The 23737-nt window shown below is 54.7% G+C and overlaps 1 protein-coding gene and 1 long non-coding RNA gene across 17 annotated transcripts in view; both read right to left on the bottom strand.

The window, feature by feature from the left end:
- Positions 1-23737, bottom strand: part of COPS9 (COP9 signalosome subunit 9) — a 394021-nt gene that overhangs the window by 222572 nt on the left and 147712 nt on the right. Inside the window, exon 1 of one of the 16 annotated variants that reach the window (XM_050751527.1) lies at positions 12150-12153. The exons of the other annotated variants lie outside the window; for them this stretch is intronic. The gene's annotated coding sequence lies outside the window, so the exon portion shown is untranslated. Of the gene's footprint in view, positions 1-12149; positions 12154-23737 lie in introns of those variants that run through there. 16 annotated transcript variants of the gene reach the window in all.
- On the bottom strand, positions 12614-22514 carry LOC126932565 (uncharacterized). Its single transcript, XR_007718237.1, has 4 exons — positions 22421-22514; positions 22175-22254; positions 16451-16572; positions 12614-12813 (listed from the first exon to the last, which is right to left on the bottom strand). It is a non-coding gene; the product is annotated as an uncharacterized LOC126932565 (long non-coding RNA).

Here is a 23737-nt window from a genome sequence, read left to right as displayed (position 1 = left end):
TGGAGCCACAGCCTGGGGGCCAGTGTTAAGCCCAGGTCTCTTGAGTGTTATTTGGAAACTGAACCTGGTTTTGGTCTCTTACAGGCTAATATGAGCCCTAAAAAGCACAGAAACTTGGGGAGCCTCTCCCCTGTCATGCAAGACACCACCTCCGTGAGGCCCAGCAGCACTGACCACAGGCCCAAGGACACCCGGTCACCTCTGACCACAACTTAGAGCCCAGGCACTCGTACCAGGAGGTGGCTCCCAGCCAGAGAGCTGCCGCCCTGGGGCTCCCTTCATGCTCCCTGCTCCCCAGGACCTAGAGACCCTCCTGACCTCAGCCTGCCACCCTCGCCAGACCCTGAGCCCGTAACCACGGGCTGACACGAGGAGGTACCAAACAGCAGTCAGGCCAGAGGATGGCCAGCCTGCCCTCCTCAGCACTACCCTCCCCGGCCAGGCAGCACGCGCCCAGCAAGCTGAGCCATGTGGTCCTGGCAGCATGACCAGAGGGCCTGCCTTCTTCCTGAACTCAGAGGCAGAGCCTGCAGCAGGAAGCAGAGGCTCCAGAAACCTGACATTCCGGTGACAGCCGGGATCCCCAGGGCGGGATAAGTCCCCAACCCAGGCTCGTCCTGGGGAAAGTGGGGGTGTCCAGCCAGCAGCCTTGGCCCTGTGGGGACAGGTCATCTATGGTGAGAGATTTTCCTCATCTTCCTGTAGGGGGTTTGTTCCTCCTCCCCAAGGCCAAGGTGGTTATGGGGCTCCCTGGGCTCTGCCAGTGCAGGCTGCAAAGCTGAACATCCTGGGCTTGGGGCTTGGAGCACTGAGGACAAAGCGATGGTGTCAATGTCAGGCAGAGGAAGACCCCGTAGAGCCTGGGTCGGTCTTCAGGGACACCCCCACCCAGAGACCGCAGGAAGCATCTGGAAGGTGAGCTGACACTCCGTGGAGAAGGATCCAGGTGGTGACAGGAGCCCTGGCAGGCCTGAAGGAGACCTTGTCAGCAGAGGGGACTAGGGAGAGTGAAGACAACCACCTGTTTCCCACACACACCCGCCCAGAGAGGCTGAGCCTTAAAGAGTGGGGAGCGGGGATCGATCGAGGCCAGAAACCACCCCAGCATGCACACACATGCACCTGCATCCATGCACACGCACATGCACACAGGAATGCACGCACAAATGCACACATGCACACACATATACACAATGCGAACACACGCAAATACACACACACGCACACATGAATGCACATATATGTGAATGCACACATGAACACACACATACACATGCACACATACATGAAGACACACACACACATGCACACACAAATGCGCACACAAGCACACTCCTCAGCAGTGGGGGTGCTGCTCCCCCTGTGCTGCGAGGAGGGAAAGTGATGGGCGTTTTGCAGGACTGGAAGTGAAGCGTTAATGTTGGCTGGATGTTCAACCACCCAAAAGGCCCAAAAGCCTCATCCCTGGCCCAGCTGCCATGGAGGGCCAAGAAGAGGGGATTCAGCTGAGCAGAGGCGAAGGGAGGGGTTGGGGGGCACATTGAACCCCAGCCCTGAGTCAGGGCTCCTCCATGAACCCAGAGAGTCCACACAGGAGGATGAAGACACCGTGTGCTGTGCCTCAGATGGGGCCATCTCCCAGGTTTCTCTACCTGGCCAGGTATCCTTTTGGTGACAGCCCCTGACATCTGCTGTGGGGCACCAGCAACCCCCATGGGGGGCTCAGGGCTTCCCCTCCTGTGAGAGTTGGGGTGATGCAGCCCAGCAGAGAACCCACGGGAGGCTCCCACTGCTTTCCACTGCGGAGCCCCACACTGGCTTGGCTCCTCGCTCTCCACGGACGTCTGGCCTGGGTCCCGCGGACGCCTCTTCTTTTCCAGGGAATGGAGTTCCTTGCTGTTTCTGCAGCCAGAGGTTCCTGCTGGGCACAGATGCTGCACGATGCTCCTTGCTGTGGCGGAGAACCACCGCTGTGTCTCATGCCTCCCTAGAAACATGGGTGCGGCCGCACCTGGAGGCCCAGCGGGAAGGGGCCCAGCTGGGCACAGCCCCGACAAGCTGCTCGGGGGCCTGAGTGGGACTGAGACTCTGTGGACCTCCGGCCACCAACTCCCAGAGCCACCCCGGGCTGGACCTCAGGGGTTGGCTGTTTCGGAGCTGTGATGGTCTAAATCAGGAGTGTCCAGTCTTTTGGCTTCCCTGGGCCACATGCAAAGAAGACTTGTCTCGGGCCACACATAAAATACACTAACACTAACGATAGCTGATGAGCCAGAACAAACAAACAAAATCACAAAAAAACTCATAGCGTTTTAAGAAAGTGTATGAACTTGTGTTGGGTCGAATTCAAAGCCGTCCTGGGCCACGTGGGGCCCCCGGCCTTGGGTTGGACATGCTTGGTCTAAATGTGTGTATCCCCCCAAAATGCACATGCTGACCTATCCCCCAGTGCAATCGTATTCAGAGGTGAGGACTTCAGGAGGTGATTAGGTCGTGAGAGTGGAGGCCCGGGAACGGGACTGGTGCCCTTAGAAAAGAGGCCGCCCCTTCCACAGGGGGAGCACCCAGCGAGAAGGCACCGTCTATGGAAAGCGGCCCTCACCAGACACAACCTTCCAGCACCTTCATCCATCTCGGACTTCGCAACTTCCAAACTGTGAGAAATAAATTTCTGTTGTTTCTACACCACCGGGTGTGTGGTAATTTTGTTACACCAGGACAAACAGTCAAGACAGGCAGAGCCTGGAAGGGGTGGGGTGAGCTCAGAGGTGCCCAGGGCAGAGCCTGGGATCAGGGTGAGCTCAGGGGCACCCAGAGCAGAGCCTGGGGGCGCGAGAGGACAGGCCTGTTTCCCCTGCAGCGAGCATTCTCTGTCCCCCACAACATTGCACAACAGGCTGGGCACAGGCAACCCTGGCTGCTCCCCAGCTCCCTGCCTGGCAAGGCCCATCACCTTGTACCCAGGGTCAGGCCACTCCGGGCAGAGTCTGAGCTGCTCTCAGCACTGTCTTGGGGCCAACTCCTGGAGCCAGGTGTCTCCTGGACCGAGGCTGGAACGTGGGGCCACTCAGGCGTCTCTGACAGGTAGGGTCCAGGCACAGGTGGCCCATGGTTGATCAACCATGTGGGGGTTAAATGTCTCCCTAATGAGCCCTCCCACACCTCCCTCCTTTCCAGCAGCTGCTAAATGCCCTCAGGCCACCTCATCTGCACAAAGCAAAGTCTCCTGACCCTTGTCTGTGCGACCAAACTTCCTGAAGGCAGCTTCTGTCTCGTGTCGGCTCAGAACGCCACAGCGGGTCCCACTGCCGTGATGCTAAGGGCCATCTGACCTGTCCCCACCTGCCCCTCCTGCCTCACCTGCCCCACCCACGCTTGCATCCCCCATTCACCTGGTCCTGAAGCTGGGAACCCACCTCCCTACACTCAGCCCAACAAAGAGCAGCCGTCCCCAAGCCCCGAGTGACTATGGCCCACCCCGCCCACATCTGGTTCTGCAGAGAGCCGCATGCCTCCAGGTCAGGGCCGCCTGCTCCAAGGTCAGGGGTACCCACTCCAAGGTCAGGGGCCACATGCCTCCAGGTCAGGGCCACCCTATCCAAAGTCAGGGATACCTTATCCAAGGTCAGGGCCACCCTATCCAAGGTCGCGGGGCCACACGCCTCAAGGCCAGGGCCACATGCTGCAAGTCAGGCCTGCCTGCTCCAAGGTCAAGGCCACCTGTTTTAAGTTGGGACCAGACCTGATTTGCCAACACTGTAACCAGTCAGGGCCTGGACACAACAGGTTTTAATATCTGTCCAAAGAATGAAGGCAGGAGTAAAGGAAACCTTCTCCGTTCTTTCAGCAGCCTTGCATGTGCACTGGGCAGGGCGAGGGACACAGAGTATGCTTTTCTGAGCAGCAAGGCCTGGAGTCCCTGACCAATAACCTCAGGGCCGGCCTCAGGACATGGGAGGACTTGAGGGAGGAGGACCCTGGGAAAACCTTATAGAGCCCTCTCTGCCAGAGAGGGGTGTGTCTTGTCCAGGATCACTTATCCTGGAGGGACAGCTGACACAGACACGGCCCAGGACAACCCTGGCAGCCTCAAACCTCCTGGACTCCCTGAGTCTCCAGCTTTGCCGTGATCCCAGGGTCCCAGTCCAAGGCCAGCCTCCTCTCAGCCAGGCAGCCCACCCCAGTCCCGCCAGGACCAGCTGTGTCTGGGGGAGGAGAGTGGCCCTGCCGGGGGCGGGGGGGGACTCTGGGGAAGGGGCAGATGTATGACAAGAGGGGCATTGTCCACACTCCTGACCAGACTTCCAGGAGCTCCAGGGGAGGGAGCAGCAAGGCAGGGCTCTGAGCTGCAGGATCCAAAAATAGCCTGGGGTGCGGCCAGTGGCCAGGGATGGGCAGCTGACTTCACGCCACAGGCATCCCTGGAAGGCCCAGCTGTCTGTGGCCGCACCTGCTACCCATAATGCTGCCCTCAGCGGGATGGGCCTGTAACAGGCCCCTGGGCCACCCACATGCAGAAAGCCCAGCTCCTCCTGAGGCCCTAGAAGGGCCCTTGGGTGCCTGGAGGCTGCTGTGCTTCTGTCCTGGCTTGTCCATGGACCCTGGACAGCCACGCCCCTCAAGGCCTGGGCCACTTTGCAAGCTGGGGGGGTGCTGTCTCCCCATTGAGAGTCCCTGGAGATTTACCCCACGGGTTGGGGAACGACAGTGTGGCCCCCACCTACGCGAGGCGGAGACCCTTGCTCTCCTGGAGTCAGTATCCCTGTGGCCCCAACACTGGGCTACATCCAATTGAAGGAGAGATTTGCTACATCCAATTGAAAAATGAAGTGGGTGGGCCGGGCACAGTGGCTCACGCCTGTAATCCCAGCACTTTGAGAGGCCAAAGCGGGCAGATCACTCGAGGTCAGAAGTTTGAGACCAGCCTGGCCAACATAGTGAAACCCCTTCTCTACCAAAAATACAAAAATTAGCCAGGCATGGTGGTGTGTGCCTGTAATTCCAGCTACTCAGGAGGCTGAGGCAAGAGAAGGAATTGAATCCGGGAGGCACAGGTTGCAGTGAGCCGAGATCACACCACTGCACTCCAGCCTGGGCGACAGGGTGAGAGCCTGTCTCAAAAAAAGAAAAACGAAGTGGGTGACGATGTTTCATTTCATTCCTGATGCAATTCACGTTTCCTCCGCGAAGGCTTCAGGGCCACGTGGACCATCCACAGGACCCTGGGTATTCCCTGCAGCCCCCAAACCCCATCATGGCTGACAGAGGGTGAGGGGCTTGCCCTGGAAGGGATGGAGCTGTGGACAAGCATCTTCTGGGACCTGGCATCAGAAACAGCTCTTAGGGGACAGACAGTAAATTCCTGCAGCTCAGCCAAATGCCGTGGGGGACATTTGGGGGACATTTGGAAGGTGGTTCCAGACCAGGGAGGGCCTCTGGGAGGCCACAGCCTTTCCAGGGATAAGAAGCAGGCAAGGAAGCCACATGTGCCAGGGGAGGCGCTCCCGACAGGCCAGCAGCAGGGGCAAAGGCCCAGGGCAGCAGCGGTCAGCTCGGGGTCCAAGGACAGCTAGGAGATTGGTGCGGCCACCGCTGAGGGGATCAGAGGATGGCCACACGTGGGGACCCTGAATTTTGTTCTGATGTTAAGCCTGTCGGGGGGGTGAGCAGAGACAGGCGCTCCCTCCCTTGCTTGGGATCCAACCTTCCCCTGGAAGGGGCCCTGCGGGCTGCCTAGGGGCAGAGAGGAGGCAGAGGCAGACAGAGGTAGACACAGAGGCATGGCACTACTGGCCTTGAGTGGTGGGTGCCCTGGAGCTCTAGGAGCCATCCTGTTGGGGACACAATGAGGCCAGAGCAGGCCGATGAGTTGAAGGACAGGAGGCAGGAGAGCAGGGAGGGTGAGGTGGGCTCGGGTGTGGTGGGCCCTGGACAGCTCGCCACTGTTTCTGAGACTTTGGAGGGCAGTGGAGCCTGGCGTCCGGTCCTGATGATGCCCACTGTGCCTGGGGCTGGCCGAGGTCTTCCCCACTGTCCTGGGCCCCCAAGCTGGGGCTGGCCTCTCTGCCAGTCTGAGCTGGGTTTCCAGGCTAAGTTGGTGGCTGCCTCTCCAGGTCTCCTGAGACTTCACCAGGTGGTCTCTGCAGAAGCTTCTGGAACTTGCTGCAGCCATGACTGCCTCAGGAATAAGAGGAGTGCCCTTTTCTGCCCTTCACCCTCCCTTGAATACTGGCCCAGCACCAGTCTGAGAGGGTCCTGGGCAGGGCCAGGCTTGCAGGACCCCAGAGGAGCCCAGAAGTGGTCGCAGTGGGGGTGCTGGGGCATGGGGGTCCCCTGGGCTGGCCACCAGAGGGTTTCCTCCAGACCGCTGTGTGCCTGGACTAGGGGAGGGCCTGGGCTGGGAACAAGGAGGCTCTGTGCTCCGGGCCTGGGCAGGAGCCAGTTTGGGGCCCTCCTTGGGCCTTTGAAGTCCCAGGCGCACCCACCCTGAGGCCTGGGTAGGGCAGATGCCTGGTGAAGCCCCACAGAGGTTTCTTGCAGAGGAAATTTCATGTCCCTGAGAAGGGCAGGTAGGAGAGGGATGTGGGAGAGGTGGGAAGAGGGGGCAACGAGGGTAGGCTGTGGTGGGGGACGGGCGTGGCAGAGGGGCAGGGCACGGAGGGGCAGAGCTGTAGACAGGGAAAAGGGCATGGAGTAGGACAGGGCTGTAGTTGAGGGGCAGGGGTGTGGAGGAGGGGAGGTCATGGAGGGCAAGATGTGGAGGAGGGCCGGGCCATGGAGGGAGCAGGGTGTGGAGGGGGCAGGACTGTGGTAGGGGTGAAGGGGCATAGAGGAGGGCAGGGCTGTGGTTAGGGGAGTGGGTGTGGAGGACGAGCAGAGCACGGAGGGAGCAGGGCTGTGGTGCGGGGGAGGGGCCTGGGGAAGGACAGAGCATGGAGGGCAGGGCCATGGAGGGTGGGATGCGGTGGGTGGGCTGTAGGGGCCGCCAGGGCCACTCCTGTTGGGGCTGCTGTAAGGGAAACCCCGTGAACTGCGTGGCTGGTAAACATCAGAGTTTATTTCTCACCGCGCCGAGGCCAGAGGCCAGAGATCAGGTGCCAAACTGGTCGGGGTCTGGGGAGGGCTGTCGTCTGAGTTGTAGATTTCTGACTTCTCATTTTGTCCTTAAAGCAGCAGAAAGAGGGGGAGAGAGCCCTCGGCCTCTTCTTACAAGGGCCTGGGACCCATTCATGACAGCTGCACCTTCGTGACCACATCACTGCCCAAAGCCCCACCTCCTGATACCGTCATATTGGGGCTGGATTTCAGCAGAAGAATTCGGGAGCTGGGCGTGCTGGCTCCCACCTGTGATCCCGGAGCTCCGGGAGGCTGAGGTGGGAGGATTGCTGGAACCCAGGAGTTTGAGGCTGCAATGAGCCATGATTGCGCCACTGTACTCCAGCCTGGACAGCAGAGGGAGACCCTGTCTAAAGAATTTTGGGGCAGCACAAACATTCAGTCCGTGACACTCCCCATGGACAGGCCTCCCTTCTTTCCTCAGCTCAGGTCTTCCAGGCCAATGCAGGTCCCAGCCCATCAGCCTCAGTGGACCCAGTCTTGGGGACCCGCAGGGGTCTGCACCTGCTTCCCTGATGCCTTTACCGCCAACCACTCTACTCAGGTCTCTGGACCTGTGGGTTTTCCAGGGTCCTTAGACCAAAGCCCACCAGCCTGAGCCCACACCTGCACAGGCGCTGTGGGGACCAGGACATGGGTGCTGGGGTGCATGGCCTCTGTGACAATCTGGAACACAGCACTCAGAGCCTGCACCATTTCTTACATGCATGGGTGGTGGCCCCTTCGATGGACAGAACTCATTCTCAGACTCTAACTGGGCCCCTGGGGTGCTGGAACAAAGATGGGGAAATCGAAAACAGGGGTCTGGGAAGCAGCCCAGGCTGAGGCTCCTAGGAGGGAGAGTGAGAAGTACCCAGGTACCAGGGCTAGCTGGATGTACTGACCCTGCCTGGCCTCCCCTCCAACCCTGGACCCCAGTGAACCTGGGTACCAGACTAGCTGGATGTACTGACCCTGCCTGGCCTCCCCTCCAACCCCTGGACCCCAGTGAACCTGGGTACCAGGGCTAGCTGGATGTGCTGACCCTGCCTGGCCTCCCCTCCAACCCCTGGACCCCAGTGAACCCGGGTACCAGACTAGCTGGATGTGCTGAACCTGCCTGGCCTCCTCTCCAACCCCTGGACCCCAGTGAACCCGGGTACCAGGGCTAGCTGGATGTGCTGACCCTGCCTGGCCTCCTCTCCAACCCCTGGACCCAGGTGGACTGGGGTACCAGGGCAAACTGGGCATGCTGACCCTGCCTGGCCTTTCTGGTCTCATTGTGACTCAGGCCTGGGGGTTCCCAAGGCTCCCAGCTTAGAGGCGGACATGACTGTGAGGCCCTTGCCCTTTCCCACTCAGCAGGGATGAGTTCAGGGATGGCCAGGCCCCAGTGATGTCACCAAGCTGAGCTTCTGAGCTTCTGGTGCCTGTGTGGGAGATGCGGCCCTCAGGAAGAAGTATCCTCCCCTCCTTAAGGGACCAGAGAAGGAGGATGGGGAGGAGGCCTGGGCCGAGGTCATCTGATGCCAGCCTGCGGCCTGGAGCAGCCTGGGGCCAGCATGCGTTCCAAGGGGAATTCCTGGGGAATGATGCAGCCAGCCTCGCTATCACAGGCTGTCATTTGAGGGAGAGCCGCACTCGGAACGCCTCCCAGCCCCAGTGCAGGAATCCGTCTGGCAAGTCCGCCCTCGGACACTCAGAGGACACTGTTCCGGAATCCCTGGACCTCGGGGTGGGGCCAGGGTCTCAGGAGAGGAAGTGCCCAGATTCCTGGACGCTGGCCCTGAGGAGGGTCTGGTGGCAGCCACCTCGGTCAGGACGAGGACAGAGCGTCCAGCCCCGTGCCGGCCCAGTGGCCTCAGGATACCACAGCCACGTCCCTCCTGTCTAAGGCCCAGCAGTCCCTGGGACACTCCAAGAGCCATCCACTTTCTAGGTTTGGGCTTCCCCTCCTCGGTGACCCCAGCTCCGCCCCAGAGAGCAAACCCTGAAGCAGCTCCTCTGGGGGCCTTTAAGGGGAAAATAGGACTTGTGCTGTGCTTGGGGTGGACTGAAATCCTGCTCCTCACACTAAAGCATACTGCAACACAAAGCCGGGTGTTTGCAAACGAAATGCCAACAGTCACACAGAGCCGGCAAACTACCCTTCACCACACTCGCTGAATGAGGCTGTTCTGCTGAAACTCAGAGTCACCGGGCACTGAGTCTGCATGCTCACGCCCTCAGCTGCTACGGAATGATGACTCAGTTTCCCCACCGCTCTTTGGATTCAAGCTGCTGCAAAGCCCTCCCCAGCCTGGGTGTCGAGAAGTTGCCTGGCCCAGTCGCATGGCACGCGCGGGCAGTGGGGCCCGCAGACAGCATGGGCACCGTTTACGGATGAACAACGAGCTCCTCCTCACCTCCATCGCTATGCGAGGCACTTCCCCACTCTCCTGACACCACACGGGCTGTTTCTGACTTCCAGCTACTAGGAGCAAGGCTGCCATGACCTCCTGTGTGTGTACATCGTGCTGCCCTCACACGTGCCTCGATTTCCACAGGTTGCGTATGTCCAGGGCGAAGCTGCTGAGTCAGGGAATCCGCATCTTCAGGTTGACCAGGCGTTGTTCAACCAGTTCCCAAAGTGACTTTACTGACTTCCACTCGGGGTATGAAAAGCCCTATTTCTCTCCAGCCTCATCAACACAGTACTGTCAGCATTTAGCCCCTGCCAACCAGGAGACAGTGCAGAGGAGACCCACTGCAGTCCTGATGTGCGTCTCCCTGGTTACCATGAGGCTGCTCCCTACGCACACATCTTATAACCATTTGGGTCTCCTCTCTGCCAACCACCTGTCCCAGTGCCCTGACTGCTCTTCTATGCAGTTGCCTGGTTTTTTGTCATTGATTTGCCAGTACTCTTTACTTTTTTTAGATTCCAAGCCCTATCAGTTACATATGTTAGAATACTGTTTTTTATTCTGTGACTTGTCTTTTTCAAGGTCTTGGGACTTTTCCTTCCCTATACCAGATATGCTGGCCCGTACCTCAGTGTGGAGAGAACAGGGTGTTGGTAACAGCCCGGCCTTTGGGATTCCACCACATGAAACAGAGCATCCCCCTGGTGCAGCGGGAGGGCTGCCGGGCACGTCACTGGGGGACCGCATCTCGGAGTAGGAGTGCAGCAGGCGGACAGGCTGGAGAGGTTTCGCTAGACAGCGGTGCCCACAGAGGCATCTCAGGGCCATCCTGGCCTGGGTGCAGCAACACGACGCCGCATCCCTCCTTAGAAAGGGCTGTGCCAGCAGCTCCCACTGGCCTCCGTGTCCAGGAGTGTGAAGGGATGATTTTTCTGTCCCCTTTGAGAGCCTCCGTCCTTACCACACGGGCAGAGGGCCCCCGGGAGGAAGGTGTGTATGTCCGGGGCTCCAGAGCGCAAGGTCAGTTTAGGAAGTGCTGACTGCAGCCAGGTCCTCACCAGCCCTCCCTCGTGGGAGCTAACTTGGCAGTGCCAAGAAAGGCCCAGGAAAGTCAGGACTGGGGACCGTGGGCAGCAGCAGCCCAGGAGCCCCGTTTCAGCCTCAGCCTGGGGAGGGAGGGGAAGGCGCCCCACCTGGGACCCCCATGGGCCTCACTCTCCAAGGTGTGCAGTGAGCGGCCCACCTGAGTGATCAGCCTGCTCAGAGAGCTTCAGGTCAAAACGCTGCCTGCCCTGCAGCCCAGCCGCCTCTTCCAGTCCTGTCCTCGGACATCCATGAAGACATGAACAGACACTTCCTATCAGGAGACAAAGGAGGCAGACGGGAGCCAGAGCCTGGGAGGACCAAAACTAATTACAGGGCGACAGAGCCGGACCAAACACCTAAGCACGCCTGGGAGCCAGAAGCTCCGGGAAAACCACTTCACAGAAGCCCACCAGCCCCCTCTGCCATGGCCTGGCTGGCACACCTGGCCAGCCACAGGGCGCCCCTCCCCACACCTCCTCCCTGCCAGCTGCTGCTTCCGGGCAGTCTGGGTGCTGGATGGTGAGTGGGCACCGGAGGGGCTGTGGGGACAGCAGAGCCTAGGAGGGGCCAGCAGGGGCAGCGTCCTCTCCAGGGGCCACCCAGAACCCCCATATGACAGGGGAGGGCCAGAAGCACAGAGTCTCTGGGGGCAGAGCTGCAGGCTTGGGCAGGAAGCTGGGACCATCGATCTTTCCCACCTGGGTCAGCAGCATCAGGATTCAACCTCCACAGAACTGGAGAAAAAACACATCCCAGGGCAAGCCGTTCACCCAGGGGGCAACGGGGCAGGACCTCACCTGGTTTGAGGGTGAGAAAGGGGTCAAAAGATGAGCACAGTGCTTCGAAAAACACCAGAAAATGCATAAACTCCCCCCAATGACTTTGCACCAACAATTACATAAGGGAACTATTTAAAAAGAGGGAATAGAGCCAGGCATGGTGGCTCACGCCTACAGCTCCAGCACTTTGGACAGCCGGGGCGAGAAGAGTGCTAGAGCCCAGGAGTTGAGACCAGCCTGAGCAACATAGTGAGACTCCATCCCCACAAAAAATCAAAAAATTAGCTGGGCACGGTGGTACGTGCCTGTGGTCCCAGCTATTCGGGAAGCTAAGATGGGAGGATGGTTTGAGCCGGGGAGGTCGAGGCTGCAGTGAGCTATGTCTGCGTCACTGCACTCCAGCCTGGGCGGCACAGTGAGACCCTGTCTCAAAAAGCAGCAGGGGTGGGGAGGCATGATTAATCTTGGAGAAACAGATTAATAGTGGGGAAAGCTGACATGTGTTTCTTCTCTGGAAGATCAGAAAGGCCAAAACTTAGCAGATGGGAATTAGAAAGTTAGGAAAAGTATGCCACGTGATGTGAGTCCCTTCCATCTATTCGTTCCCCGAGGAGAGTCCAGCCCTGGCTCTCAAGACCCCAGGAGGCTGAGAAGCAGGGGTCCCGCTGCAGGGGCAGAGAGAGGGACCCTCTTGGGGAGTGCAGGCCTAAACAGCCAGCCCTGGGGAGGGGTCAGGCTTCAAGTGGGCCTAGGAGATAGGAGAAGCCATGGCCCCCATCCCCAGCCCCGTCCCCTTGGGAAGCTCAGGGAGGAAGGACATTCACAGGCAGATGTCCTAGCCTCTCCTGGGGAACACGGAGATTCCCAGCCGAGCCACCCAGCACCCAGCCTGTGTCCACACCTGCCACATGGATGGAAAGCACCACAGGTGTTCCGGGCAACAAGGGAACTTCAGGGCTTCAAGTGAGCAGACAGGCTGGAGATGGCGCCTAGGGGTGGCTGACAGGCATAGGGGTGGCTGACAGGCATGTTTCCACACCCGGAAACTACGTTTGATTCAGGTAAAGCACAGTAGACTCCCTGCACCTGAGTTTGTCCAGTTAAACCCGTTCAGGCACACAAAGATAGAGATGATTTTATTATATTTTTAATTTTATCCTCAATAAAATTTAAAATATGCATACAATCCTGTAAAACTTCATGATGTCATATATGTAGTTCAACTGTATAATATACTTTGTGCTCGGCAAGCAGTGGATACACCTTTTCCAACATCCATGTGCTTTTAAAAAATTAACCATTGGCCAGGCATTGTGGCTCACGCCTGTAATCCCACCACTCTGGGAAGCCGAGGCAGGAGGATGTCTTAAGCTCTGGAGTTTGAGGCTACAGTGAGCCATGATAGCGCCACCGCACTCCAGCCTGGTTGACAGAGCAAGACCCCATCTCTGAAAAAGAAATTAACCCTCTAGTCATTCACACCAAACATCTCAATAAATTCAAAAAAATCACTTTATATAAATGAAATCATATTGAAAAAGTTATTTTGTTTCTTCCTTGTTTTCTAATCATTATAATTTTAATACAAAAGTCAGGATGTGGGTCCCTCTGGGATTAAGAAAGGGTGGGGCGCACCTGTGTGTTGTTGAAACTGTGAGTCAGGACCCGGTGGTGGCCACATAGGAGTCCACCGTATGATTTTCTGTTAAGCTGCACATTTTTTATCAAGGCACTTTTATCTTGTATATTTTATCTCTAAAATTTTTAAAACATGCTTCAAACTATTCCCCCCAAAAGTAGAAGTTGTAAAAATTACATTTTGGGTGACAATGTTAAAATTTTTTAAAGAAGAAAGGTCATCGCTTAGGTGTTTATTTAAATGGAATTTAGATAATTTCTAGATCATTTGGCTCCTCTATTTCTTTATTACTCCAATTCTAATTTCTTAGAAAACGCTCCTGGCTCCACCCCTGAAAGTTTCCACAATTGGAACACGTCTGTCATCCACAGCTCAAATCACCACCACCATCTCACATGGCCCCCAAGCTCCGCCCACAACACAGAAGCCAAGGTGGCCTTGGTAAACCTGAGGTCACATCATGTCATCTTTTATTCGGGCTCCACAGCAGATGCCAATCCCTCTTAGAGTAGAAGTTAAAGCACTGACCTGCAAGGTTCCACATAATCTGACCTCAGGGTTCACACCCTTTCCCTGTTCCTCACACTCCAGGCGCATGGCCTGGCATGCTCCCTCCTCATAACCCTCCTGCGAGTGGTCCCTCTGCTAACACACACTCCTGTTTAAGCCCGCGTGGTGACCAAAACTGACACTGTGCTGGGCCGAGGAGCTGGTTCCAACACATTTCAAAGGACTGTAGTAATCCAGAAAATGCTCTCAGACTACAGTAGAATTAAGCTGGAAATGGATGCTGATAAAAGCAACTAGAAAATCTCCCAAATGTTTAGAAATTAAGCAATGTACCTCTGCATAACCCATGGGTCAAAGATGAACCATAAATGGAAATTAGAAAATCTTTAAACTGAATGATCATGAAAATGTAACCTATCAAACTTGTAGGATCCAGTTAAAACTGCTTAGAGTGAAATGTTTGCTTAGAAAGAAAAAAGTTGGAACAACAGTCTAAGTATAGCCCTGTAAGGACATTAGAAAAAGAGGAACAAAGTAAACCCAAAGAAAATAGAAAGAGGGAACTAATAGGGATGAAAGCAGAACATAATTAATAAAACAAATGTCAATAGAAAGATGGGGTTTTGTACAGATTAATAATATTGACTGCCCAAGACTAATAAAAAAAAAGCACAAAATAGGCTGGGCACGGTGGCTCATGCTTGTAATCCCAGCACTTTGGGGAGGCTGAGGTGGGTGGATCACCTGAGGTCAGGAGTTCAAGACCAGCCTGGACAACATGGTGAAACCTCATCTCTACTAAAAGTACAAAAATTAGCCAGGTGTGGTGGCGGGCGCCTGTGATCCCAGCTACTTGGGAGGTTGAGGCAGGAGAATCACTTGAACCCGGGAAGCAGAGGTTGCAGTGAGCTGAGACCATGCTACTGCACTCCAGCCTGGGTGACAAGAGCAAAACTCCATCTCAAACACACACACACACACACACACACACACACGCACGCACGCACACACAAAATAATATGGCACATGTTGGCAATAGTAGAGATCAAGAAGGGATTACCACTGAAGATCCCATAGACATTACAAATATTATGAAGTTTGACAAACGACTTTCTGCCAAATAATTCAATGAGTCCAATGAAATGGACACATTCTTAGAAAAACAAATATAACAAAAGAGACACAAGAATAGAGTATGTAAGTAGTCCTATGCATAATAAATAAATTAATTGAATCATTAATTTAAACCTTTCCACAAAAAAATCTCTAGGCCCAGAACACTTAAGATAAATATTTTCAAATATTTAAAGATGAACTAACACAAATCTTATAAAATTATTCCAGAAAACAGGAAAAAAAGAAATATCCCCTGTTATGGTTTGGCTTTGTGTCCTCACTCAAATCTCATCGTAAATTGTAATCCCCAGGTGTTGAGGGAGGAACCTGGCGGGAGGCGATTGGATTATGGGGGCAGTTTCTCCCCACGCTGTTCGCATGCTAGTGAGGGCGTTCTCATGAGAGCTGGTAGTTTTGTAAGAGTCTCTTCCCCCTTCACTCCCTCTCGCCTGCCACCATGTAAGATGTGCCTCTTCCCCGTCCGCCATGATTGTCAGTTTGCAGAGGCCTCCCCAGCCATGTGGAACTGTGAGTCAATCAAACCTCTTTCCTTTATAAATTACCCAGTCTCAGGTATTTCATTATAGCAGTGTGAAAACGGACTAATACACTCCCCAATTCATTTTCTGAGACCATTATTAATTCATCCCAAAACATGAGAAGAAAACTATAAAAAAGTGAATATCATAGGTTAATCTCTCTTGTGAACATAGGCACAAAACTCTCATCAAAATATTAGAAAACTAAATCCAGAAATATATAAAGTAGATAAAACATCACAACCAAATTGGGTTCATTACAAAAATAAAGAGCTAGTTTAATATTTGAAAATCAACAAATGTAATGCACTACATTAAAGGAATAAAAAAGAAAAATCATGTAATAATCTCAGTAATTCAGGAAAAGCATTGATAACATTCAACACTCTTCAGGATGAAAAGTCTGAGAAAATAACTTTTTAAATTATTATTATTTTTTGTGAGATGGAGTCTCGCTCTGTCACCCAGGCTGGAGTAAAAGTCTGAGAAAATAACTTTCTTAATATGATACAGAGAGTATCATTAAAAAGCCTACGGCCAACACACTTCCTGGTAAAATGTCAAAAGTTTTCCTCTGATGTTAGGAATGAGACAAGAGTTTTTGCTATTTTCATTTCTGTTAAACGTGGTGGTGGAGGCCCAGGCCAGGATGGGAAGGTAGGAAAGGAAAGCAAAAGTATGGGACTGGAAATAAAGAAATGAAATTGTAATTAGTTACAGGTAACATAACTGTGCATGTAGAAAATCCAAAAGAATCTATAGCTGAATTATTACAAGTAACATGAGAATTTAGCAAGACACTAGACATGTGGTTAGCATGAAACATTATATCCCAATATACCAGTAACATAAATAGAAAATAGAATTGTTAAATGCTACTTATTTTTCTGAAGACTAATGGAAAGGTGGAAACTTTGGACTTTGTTAAAATTAAGAATGCCTGTTTATCAAGGGACATTGTTAAGAGAATTAAAACTAAGCCAGAAACTGTGAATAGATATTCGCAATGCCTGCGTGACGGTTGGATTTATGTGTCAACTGGACTAAGTGTTCCTGGGTGTGTGTGTGAGGGTGTTTCTGGATGAGATCAGCGTTTGAATCGGCAGACTCGGTAAAGTAGGAGGCCCTCCCCAGTGTGGGAGGCATCACCCCATCCACTGAAGACCTGAATCCAACAAAAGGCAGAGGAAGGAGGAACCCACCTCTTTTGCTTTTTGCCGTTCTGCTTGAACTGGGACATTGGCCTTTTGCTATCAGGTTGAGATCAATACCATAACTCACCTGGTTCTCAAGCCTTCGGGTCTGAACTAAATGACACCACTGGCTGTCCTGGGTCTCAGCTTTTCGACAGCAGATGGTGGGACTTCTCTGCCTCCCTCATCAATCATGTCAGCCAGTCCCTCCTAATAAATAAATACACATATGTTGGATAAATATATCTTTTTATATGTGGATACATTTATCCTCTTGGTTCTCTGGAAAACCCTGACTAACACAGCATGTATCCAAGCAAAAGTTTGTGTCCAGAATATATAAAGAACTCCTACAAATCAATGAGAAAACAAAAGACAACTCATTTTTCTTAATGGGCAAAGGATTAGAAAAGGTAAGTAAACACAGAATAAAAGTGCTCGACATTAATCCTCATAGCAATGCAAATCAGAAGCCACAGTGACCACCAGGACGGCAGAAGCTGAAAGGACGGATGGTACCAAGGGCTGTCACCGACTCAGAGCCAGGGAGACGGGTGCGTTCTGGGCAAGAGAGTGCCCGGGTGCAGGAAGTGGGGGACGCTGCCCAGCAGTATCTTCCCAACTGGAAACTGCGCATATCCTGCGAAATGCCTGCCTATGCTCACCGCCAGACGTGTGCCTGAACATGGGGCGGCACTATGCCCTACAGCCCTGAACTATGCAAAAGAGCAACGCTGTTCATGCGTGAGGCGAGACAGGCCCTTGAGCAGGATAGATAGCAAATGTGTGCTGGGTTTAATATCTGGGTGATGGGCTGATGGGTGCAGCAAACCACCATGGCACACATTTACCTGTGTAACAAACCTGCACATCCTGCACATGGATACGGGAACTTAAAATTAAATTAAATTTTTTTTAAAAGAAGTGTACTCAGACCATCGAAGACAGCCATGGAGAAAGAAATAATTTCTGCCCACAATGATCTAGATGAATCTCACAAATACAACTTGAGCAAAATAAGCCAGACACTAAAGCGTCCACAGCTTACGATCTCATGTATGTAAAGTTCAAACCCAGGCAAACCTCATGCATGGTCATGAAAGTCAGAACAGCGGTTCCCTCTGAGGGGCCTATGAGAGGGGGTGCTGCAAACACTGCATCTCTTTGTCTGGATGGAAGTTTCAGGGTGTGTCCACTTTTTAAAATGCATCAAGCCATACATTTATGATTTGGGAACCTTTCCGTATGTATATTATTCTTCAATAAAAAGGCCACTGAGAAAAACTGCCCACAAAAACCGCACGTGCACCCTCTGAAGTCCAATGCCAGCCCAGATGCTGCAGGCTCCGCTGTGTTCCACAGCTAAGGTGGTAAACAGTGGAGCCCAGAAGTACTTTGCTGCCAGCCCAGAGGACACGTCTAAACCACCTTGAAGGATCCCATCTGCCTGGGAGCTGCATGTGTCAGATTCCAATACTTACCCACATATCCTGACCGGTTTCTTGGAGGTAAGAGAATGAAACAACTTGGATGATTTTTAGCACGCTGGTCTTGGCTCTTAAACTCACAGCTCATAGCCCCCGTAAAGTGAGATATTGGAAGTAAACTTTGTCCTCCGAAGTTGAAGCCATCTTTTAGCTCCACGCTCTGGTGCTCACAGAGATGAGCCACAGCTCAGGATCAATCTGTTTTACACCCAATGACCCCTGCGTGGTCTTGCCCACCGCCCGCTCTCTGAGAGCACATGTGGCGGACGGAGTTGGGCAGGCTTGAGGGGTGCTGAGAAGTCTGCACGTGGCAGGGGGTGCACCCACGGCAGCCAGAGAGCGTGAGGGCCGGACATCCTCAGCAGGCTCCAGTGCCTCTCCAGCCTCCTACCAAGCCAGGTGCCCTGGGCAGCTGGCCAAGACCTCAGTCCTACGGTTGGCCAGCCTCCGACCCTCCCAGCTGTGTCTTTCAGTCACGGTCCCAGGTTTCTTCTCAAGGCAAATTTCCTTCTAACGCAGGAAAGTCAGCCTCCCTGGGGCTCCCCATCCTAAGCCCAGGCCACAGTCCTGCCCCTGCCGCTCCCCATCCACACAGAGCATCCTTCCCAGGCTCGCCCCTGTGGGCTCACTGCTGTGGGGTCCTGGGCCACGAGACCACAGGGGTCACAGGGAGTGTGGACAGCGTGGCCTGGACAAGGTCAGACCTGCCTTGCCAGACGGTGTTCTGGGAACAGGCTGGGGCTGCTGGGCCTGGAACATCAGGGTGAGGCTCCTCCCAGCCCCGGCAGCATGTGCTGAACGCACCTATCTTCCTTTTGTTCTTTCTCCTTTCTTTGCTTATTGGTGTCTCCCCAGTTGTGAGTCCCTGAAGACAAGTACCCTCAGTCACCACCGGACCCAGCACCCATCACTGCCCTCGGTCACCGCCGGACCCGGCGCCCACCACTGCCCTCAGTCACCACTGGACCCGGCACCCACCACTGCCACCCACAGCCGCGTGCCACCTTCCCCTGTGCCAGCCAGTACCCCAGCATGGACAGGGGTGGGGCAAAGAGTCTTCTCAGGGAAACATCAAAATACCCTAGTATGTTAGTGACTCGGCCAATCAGCAGTGTACTGGTAATTGCTTAACAAGGGACTCTCAGAAGGGGCAGGGCTGGTCTGCAGCATCCGCACACACTCCCATAGTGGCTGGTTGCAAACCTTTGGTGTTTGGGCTTAGAACGTGGAGCGACAGCAATGCACATAGTCGGTGCTCTGGAGCCTGAGCCGCCTCCAGCAACCATGGGGACCACGTGCTGGTTGCATGGGGACCAGCAACCATGGGGACCACATGCTGACCTCGGTGGTGTGTGGTCGACCCGGATTTTTTGCAGGGCATCCCAGCACTGGCTGTGACCTGCACCTGGCCCCACAGTGGGGCGCTGCTGGTGTAATCTGCCCAGCAGGTGGCTGCTGAGACCCGCAGTCACGCCTTCCACACTCGGGTTTCCACAGTTGTCTCTATGTCAAATCCTGTCAGATGCACAGTCCTGCAAGTCCTCTCTGCTCTGTCTCGAGGCCCCCATATGTGATTCCCCAAATGCCACAAGCTTGAACCCACAAAGCACATCCTGCTTTACAAGTCATGGACCTGGAGCTGGGCTGGCTGAACTGGGTTAGGCTGAGCTGGACTGGAATAGGCTGGGCTGAGCTATACTGGACTGGACTGAACTAGGCTGAACTGGGCTGGGCTGGGCTGGGCTGGGCTGGGCTGAGCTGCACTGGGCTGGGCTGAACTGGGTTAGGCTGAGCTGGGCTAGAATAGGCTGGGCTGACCTATACTGGACTGGACTAAACTAGGCTGAACTGGGCTGGGTTAGGCTGAGCTGGGCTGGAATAGGCTGGGCTGAGCTATACTGGACTGGACTGAACTAGGCTGACCTGGGCTGGGTTGGGCTGAGGTGGGCTGGGCTAAGCTGGGCTGGGCCAAACTGGGTTGGGCTGGGCTGCGCTGAGCTGAACTGAGCTGGGCTGAGCTGAGCTGAGCTGGACTGAGCTGAGCTGGACTGGGCTATGCTGGTCTGGTCTGGGCTGGGCTAAGCAGGGCTGGGCTGAACTGGGCTGAGCTAGGCTGGGCTGAGCTGGACTGGACTAGGCTGAGATGGGCTGAACGGGGCTGGGTTGAGCTGGTCTGGGCTGAACTAGGCTGAACTGGGCTGAGATTGGCTGGGCTGAGCTGGGCTGAACTGGGCTGAACCAGGCTGAACTAGGCTGGGCTGGGCTGGGCTCGGCTGAGGTAGGCTGGGCTGTGCTTGGCTGGGCTGAACTGAGGTGAACAGGGTTGCACTGGGCTGGGCTGGACTGGGCTGAACTAAGCTAGAGTGGACTGACCTAAGCTGGGCTGGGCTGGACTGGGGCCTGTCTGGCCATTTTGCCTGAGCTCATAGACCAGAAAAGCTGAGGACAAGACCGGTGGAGACCCTTCATCAGCGCCCCCTCCCTTGAGCTCTGAGCACTGTTGGGGAACAGAGGAAGCAGTTGGGAGCAAGGGATGAGGAGGAGCCTGGCGGAACCCAGTGTTTCCACCCACACCAGAGCCCCCGCAGCAGATGCCTGCCCACTAGGACCTGCTGGGCCCAGAGGTGTGCACAGGGAGCAGGTGGCACCACGTGGCCCCGCCACCTATGTTGGTGACAAGGCCAAGCCAGAGCCAAGGGGAGGGGCGACGTGGACCCTGCCCCGACGAGAGACCTGGCAGAGGAGCTCTGGACAGCACCGCGGGGGCCTCTTTGAGAACGATCTGCTCATGACTTCGTCAAGCTGAGTGAGAGAAGCCAGGCACAGACGGCCACATATTACACGTTCCGCTTCTGTGAAATGTACAGAACAGGCAAAGCCGCAGAGGCAGAGGGCAGACGGGATCGCCTGGGGCTGGGGTAGTTAGTGGGTGTGTGACTGTAGAGTATGGGGTTTCTTTTGGGGGTGATGAAAAAGTTCTGGAATGAGATAGTGGTGATGGCCACAGAACTCCACAAACACACTTAGCAGCGATTGAATTGAACACTTAGCAGTTATTGAACTGAATGCTTCAAACGGGTGATTTATATGGCATATGAATTACATCTCAATAAAGCTGTTAATAAAAAATAAATAAATAAAATAAAACAGAGGCTGGGCACAGGCACGGTGGCTCACACCTGTAATCCCAGCACTTTGGAAGGCCGAGGCAGGTGGATCACCTGAGGTCAGGAGTTTGAGACCAGCCTAGACAACGTGGTGAAACCTGGTCTCTACTAAAAAAAAAAAAATGAGCCAGGCGTGGTGGCGGGCACTTGTTAATTCCAGCTACTTGGGAGGCTGAGGCAGGAGAGGCGGAGGTTGCAGTGAGCTGAGATCGTGCCACTGCACTCCAGTCTGAGTGACGAGAGCGAAACTCCATCTCTGGGGGAAAGAGAGAAAAAAAAAAAAAAAAAAGCCTATGAACCAGACACTGGAGACGCCATCCTGCCCCAGGCCTAGACTCAGCCTGCAGGCCCCTCTTGGGGAGGGGTGGTGTCCTGAGCTGCGTGCAGGCTCCCATGCTCCCCGCCGTCAGCTGTCATGGCTTCCTTCCTTATGAAATGAGCTAGAAAATATACATGTTTGAAAAGAGGCCAGGCGCGGTGGTTCACGCCTGTTATCTCAGCACTTTGGGAGGCCAAGGCAGGTGGATCACCTGAGGTTAGGAGTTCAAGACCAACCTGGCCAACAGGCAAAACCCTGTCTCTACTAAAAATACAAAAATTAGCCAGGTGTGGTGGCAGGTGCCTGTAATCCCAGCTACTCGGGAGCCTGAGGCAGGAGAATTGCTTGAACCCAGGAGGTGGAGGTTGCAGTGAGCCCCGATCATGCCACTGTACTCCAGCCTGTATGACGGAGTGAGACTTTGCCTCAAAAAAGGGAAGGAAGGAAGGAAGGAAGGAAGGAAGGAAGGAAGGAAGGAAGGAAGGAAGGAAGGAAGGAAGGAAGGAAGGAAGGAAGGAAGGAAAGAAAGAAAAGAAAAGAAAAGAAAAGAAAAGAAAAGAAAGGAAAGGAAAAAAGGAAAAAGAAAGAAAAGAAAGAAAGAGAGAGAGAAAGAAAGAAAGAAAGAAAGAAAGAAAGAAAGAAAGAAAGAAAGAAAGAAAGAGAGAGAAAGAAAGGAAGAAAGGAAAGGAAGGAAAGGAAAGGAAGGAAGGAAAGAAAGAAAAAGAAAGAAAGAAAGAAAGAAAAGAAAGAAAGAAAGAAAGAAAGAAAGAAAGAAAGAAAGAAAGAAAGAAAGAGAAAGAGAGAAGAGGAATACCAGCTTAATAGCACAGGCTTCTTACCTGCTTTTCTACTTGAATCTCTTGTTGTTTGTGCTAAAAACCTCAGGTCCTGGTCACTAAGCTGCTCGTTTGGGTTATCACTGCAACAGAAACAAACACATGCACGTGCGGCGGCTGAAACGAGGAACGTTACTCACAATCACCCCTCAGATTTCTAGGCTGCCCCGCTGCACTGGAAACAGACACACCACTTGAAATCTCAGATACACGTAATCATCATCTCAACACTTCAATCGGGATATTCACATTTCAGCCGTATCTGAAAACTGTGACTCGCGGAACCTTCACGTTCCCAACTCCCGCAGGGGGAGACCAGTGCATCACGGCTTCTAAAACAGCCAAGTCATGGACTCCCAAATGGCTCAGCGGTCAATCTGACAGTGCCTGAGTCATCTCCAGCTGCTGAGTCATGATGACCCCAATCCCAGAGTCCCAGAGTTGGAAGGGACCCAAGAAGTCCTCTCCCCGGGAGAAGGCTCATCTGGAGAGCTTTGGCCTGCAGCGGCCCCGTCCTGCTGGCTGTGGAGTGGGGGCATGGTCTGGAGAGGGACTTCAGGTCATTCGGGCTCCTCTCCAGCCACTGGGACCCTAGGCACTGTGCCTGTTCTGAAAACACAAGAGGAGCCATTATGAGGCACAGGGAGAAGGCAATGCCAGGCCAGGGAGGCTGTGGAAGGGCGTGAGCCCTACAGGTCCCAGTGTCAGCCCACCCCGCATGTGGGCCCTGCCTGCCTGTGGGACCTCAGCCCATTACAGCAGGGCTTCCTGGCCCACCCTGGCCTCCCTCCCCTTGAAGCCCTTCACCCAGCCCACAGGCAGGGCCCTCCACCCGGGGAAAGCCGCGGGCAAGGGCGGCCAGACCTGTACGCCCCTCCACAGCCAGACCCCAGCCAGGATCCCTGCAGGCTGGCCCTGAGCAAAACCACAGCCCCAGTCTCCTGCGTATACGTGGGGAAACTGAGACTCACAGAAGAGACCAGCTCTCCAGACCACCCAGCAGAGATATGGGAACTGTGACGTGGAAGCAAGCATACCCTCGGCCAGCCCAGCCCTGAGCAAGGCGTCCCAGGGTGGCTCTGCCCGGAGCCTCGCAAGAGGGGCATGGGTGTCTACCAGGCCATGGGCAGCAGAAAGGGGGCAGGTAAAGGGAAGCACAGGGATCTCTGGGTGGTCCCCAAGCCCCAGGCTGGAGGGAGAAAGGACCAGGAGGTCAGGCTGGCGGAGACGGGGTTCTGTCCTGGGGTGACCTGATGCAGGACGCTCTGCACTGGCATTTGGGGAGGGCTGGGGGCAAAGGCCAGCCTGGAGGCTGAGTGGTGACTAGACTGAAACATGACAGGGGATAAATCGGGCAGAGCTGGGGCTGGGCAGGAGGGAGGGGGACAGTGGCAAGAGGGAGGGGACCCTGCACACCACCCAATTCCGGCTTGGGCAGCTGGTGGCATGGGACACTCAGGAAGACTCCTGGGGGCTCTGGGGTCCTGAGAAGCATCCCGGGGAGATCCTGGGAGCCGCTGGTGGGTGGAGCTGGCAGGAGGGCATATGTGGGGTCCCCAGCATCTG

The sequence above is a fragment of the Macaca thibetana genome, chromosome 12, assembly GCF_024542745.1.
Source record: "Macaca thibetana thibetana isolate TM-01 chromosome 12, ASM2454274v1, whole genome shotgun sequence".
In the NCBI taxonomy this organism is placed as follows: Eukaryota; Metazoa; Chordata; class Mammalia; order Primates; family Cercopithecidae; genus Macaca; species Macaca thibetana.
Note: the sequence above shows the minus strand (reverse complement) of the source record. Positions and strands in the feature narration are given on the sequence as shown.